This window comes from Melanotaenia boesemani, chromosome 5 (genome assembly GCF_017639745.1).
Source record: "Melanotaenia boesemani isolate fMelBoe1 chromosome 5, fMelBoe1.pri, whole genome shotgun sequence".
Classification (NCBI taxonomy): domain Eukaryota; kingdom Metazoa; phylum Chordata; class Actinopteri; order Atheriniformes; family Melanotaeniidae; genus Melanotaenia; species Melanotaenia boesemani.
The window spans coordinates 19,210,060-19,214,535 of record NC_055686.1 but is presented as its reverse complement, the minus strand read 5'-3'; positions in this window follow the sequence as shown (position 1 = coordinate 19,214,535).

Sequence of the window (4,476 nt, the reverse complement as noted above, 5' to 3'; positions counted from 1 at the left end):
GAACAGTGTATGCATGCAGACCTTTAAAATACTTTTAGAAAAAGGCAAGGTTCTTATCCCAAAGTATTCAATTTTCTTGTGGAATAAAAGTTAGCTGATATTAGCAGTTAAAATGCCGCAGATTGTATCCACAAACAATTTCTGTTTTGTAAGAAAGAACTGTATATTTTAAGGATAATATAGATGCTTAATTTACCTGGAAAACATTTGTGTTTTTGTTTTTTTTTCTTTTTCTTCTTCTTAGTTTAAGCTAATGATCACTCATGTTTAATAACAAGTAAGTATATATTTTAAATTCCTTACCAGAGTTTGAACTGGACTTGCAAAAAGTGTCCCTTGAGCCATCTAGACGTTTTTTTTTTTTTTTTTTTTTTTTTTTTTTTTTACCTCATTGTAGCTTCTTTCACTCTTCCACTGAGATACATTCAGGAGATTTTATCTAGTTAAAGTTTATACAACCACTGCTGGCTAGTTGGCAGCGGTTCTTCATTTCCTTTTTAAACGTGCTGTTGGAACACTGTCCAACTTAACTCTCAATACCTTCAAATCTAATTTTTTGAAACCTCTCTTAACACATTCTGCACCAAAATGTCTTTGCAATCTTCTGATTTTATTAATCCTTTTCTAAAACCTTCAGTGCCGGAGGCACCAAAGCAGCCCCACAGCAAAATACCACCTTCATCGTACTTTATTCTAGGGCATTAGTTCATTCATGGCCTTCATTTTTTTTCAGCTCTTCTTTTCTCTCCTAGAACATCATTTTGATTTTGTATGCATGTCTGTCAGTGGTGATGTCTATTTTAGCCTTAGTCCAGAGGTCTTTACCTGGACTAGAACTACCATGTCACATTATTTCAGGTCATTGTGGTGGTTTTTCCACGATCTACACCACTGATATTATCTCATGAGACTTCCCTCTTTGAGTTTTTCGTAGCATTGCTGTATATTCTAGGACTATGTGAACAGGTTTTCAACTGTTAAATTTACATTGCAAACTGTTCAAACTGGGATTTTAAGATACTGAACTAAATTTTTAAAAAAATCAACATTTAAACTTTTTATCTTATCTGAAGATATCTCATTTTTTTCATGTACAATCCAAGGATGCTATTTATTCAAGCTAATTTAAAAATAATAAAAAATAAATAAATAAAATGATTTGCTACAAGCTTGTAGCTCAACTAGCCCACTACAAAGATACACTGCCTGTAACCCTTCATCTCATTTGTTCACCATGTATGAGCAAGTCATTTCATTCTTCTGCAGAGCAAGTGAAGCGGTCAAGATGCCCCTTAAGTAATAATTTACATACTTACACTATGGAAGGGTGCACAGAAGTGCAGATGCTAATTCATTCCCTCTTAACAGGCTTCATTCAGTCGGGTGATAACATCTATAAATATTTTACAATTTTCAAGTCAACAAAGAAGAAGCGAAAGGAAAAGAAAGTCTGTGACAGAAGCAAACTTGTTCAAAAAGAAATGTAAAACTATGTTGCCTGTCATTACTGCTCTGGGTTACTCTATTTATTTATTTTATTATGTATCAGTTCCATTCACAGGTTCTTGGGCTTTTCATGACACCATGTGCAACAGAATGTACCCACCGATCCCCTTGGATATTCAATGTCAATTTGAAACATGCTGCAAAAAAAAGCCACTCAAAATCCAACTGAAGCACTGGAAAAGGAAGGTGTTGTGGTGATGGGGGCTGAGACAGAAAGGGGGAAATGCAGTGACACTGGGGAGAAAGAATGGCATGATGAACAGGAGAGGATGACTTCTGATGTGGAAGAAGAAACTGTGTAAAAATTCTATGAAAGCATCTTAAAATTTTGGACTGAGCTGCCAAGCAATATATATTTTTTTTTTTATTCCTGGAGCAAAACAGTCATCTTGGAATAAGAGAGTTCCATTATTGTACACTTCTTTTTTTTTTTTTTTTTTTTTTTTTTTTGTGGGTGGTTAGACGAATCCACAACCAATACACTGTAAAGTATCACAGGAGGCTTGGGTGAGGAGGGTTAATGAACCCACCTTTTCCATCATCCCGATGGGCGTTTTTTATGGAGGGAAAAATTAATTACATGTGACAAATACACCAATGCTGGGATGAGCTGCCATTTCTGCTAGGCAGTCTGTGAAGAAAAACATTTCTCCAGTGCGGTTATATTGGACTTGCCTAATCAGTGCTCCATGCGGAAACTTGTGTCAACACACACAAAAGACGCACTACTGAAGCTACATCACAAGATTCACTGTTGAAACATGACAGCACATAAAAAATCCAAAGTTCACAAGCACTGACACTGATGGCATGCTGTTTCCAGAGTAAAACATTGTACACCCTCTGCCATTATGACTCTTCTCTCTAGGGGAAAAGCAATGTGAAATGACAGACATTCTTCCTTTTGAGCTCAGTGCTCAACACTCACTGTGCCTGGAATCCTTAAACAGACAAGCCTTGAGGTTTTTCTCTTGGCTTTTTAATAATATGCAGTGCAGCAAGATGCTTGAAAATGGTAATGAAATAATTTGCTCTAATAGAAGCATTGCCATGATTAAAATGACATGTTTTAGTGTTCCCCCGTTACCAGCATATTGACCCCATTAATCATGCTGCTATATGCAGTTTCCTTTTCTGGATCAGTCACTTTCATGAACAGTTTATAGGCTTCCTATGTTGAAGTTCACCAAGGTCTGAACCAGAACTATTAAGCTAATAAAGAATATGGAGTTTTAATAATTAAGATCATGCAGGCTTATGATTGCATTCATTGTTCCCTGCAGACACCACAGGGCTGCATATAAATCAAGCATTTTTGTATGAGTGAAAAGAACAGACACACAAACCAGCAGTTATAAAGTATATGAACTGGTACCCAAAGATACATTCACTAGAAAATTGTGCTTTAGTTTGTGCATGACCAAAGTCACCTGAAATCATTTTAGCCTGCCAAAGACAAGCTTTCTTAAAGTATAGCATTAATCCTCACAAGCAGTTCACCAATAATAATAATAATATAAAAAAAGGGAAAAATTAAAAGACAAGGACAAGAAATGGAGGTCCAATGAGGCAAGGCATTTAATGTAGATCTCAAATCAAAATAAAGCAAAGGAAGTAATTTAACAAGGCTTTACACACTCATGTCAGTGAAAGTGCTGACGTATTGCCAGCATTGGACAATTAAAAAGCTATCCATTTCTACTAATGGACGCCTTTGGGAGAGGAATGACAAATTAGAATTCAATGAAGTTGTACTTATTATAGCTGGATGCTTGCCTCGTAACGTCTTTGCAGCGCTACCCTGAACTCACAGACAAATTACCCAGAACATCACAGCAATGAATTATTTATGTATTCCTGGATAACAGACACCTTAAGTTGAAAAAAAAGGATAACCTTGGTAAGTACTGGCTTGGTGTCTCAGTTATTGTGTTTGATGCAGTTTAGTGAAAAGTGAACCACCATGATAGCATTTCAAATACTCAGATTATTACATAGATCACTTATCTGTTGTTTTAACATGAGTTACTTGGAAAAATAAGATATGTTTTAATCTAACTCATGAGATATAAATGGATATTAAGAAAAAGGCAAGTACAAGCTTGGTTCTTAAAATATTTCTTTATCAAAGACATTGCTTTCCAGCCCTTTAAAAATTTCTCTCAGTCAGAGAAGATTTAATAACAGTGAATTAAGTCAAAATAAATAACATCATTGCCAGTACATCAAACAAATGATAATAATTAAAAAAATGCATGGAAATATAAAATTTAATCAGTCCACTTACAGTTAGGTGACCTGTCAGGAAATGCACATAATTGACACCGTGTGTGCTGGAATACCGAATAAGCAATGGCATAGATTGCCTTTACAGCTCTCTTAGAGGGACGTGTAGAGTTATGGAAAGACAGACACAGATGCTCGGAAAGCTTTCTTAATTTAATGAAGATGCATTATTTGTCCTTCGGGAGCTTCATCCTCTTATGAGAACTTAGACACTTATTTTGGTTATGACTTACAGAAAATGACTGAGTCAGAATTGCTATTACTGTACATGAGATGCAATATGTTCTTTCTTTTTTCCTGTAGGTTCTGGATTTTAGATTCAATTTGTTCCCATGAGGATAGAGGACATGACCTGCCTGAGAGGAAGAAAAAGAATTACTTATCTGGCTTACAGCTTGAGGTCTTAAAATGAAAGATTTTTATGAGGATTCTTGGGTGCAATTTTTGCATTTTCTAAAATAGTAAATTCTGCCTTTAAGAGCTCTAATTTTATACTGAATACTATAAACTGGGAGGTCAAAATTACAACTGCATTTTTCACTGTGGTATGGCAATATTTTAGGTATATTTTTTCCTGCACCTGTCCATATGTTACAAGAGACAAGGCCATTCAATTTACTTATGTATGAACAAGCATGGTGTCTTGTCAAAGGCCTGGAGACTTGTCATGGTTAGGCTCTTCTG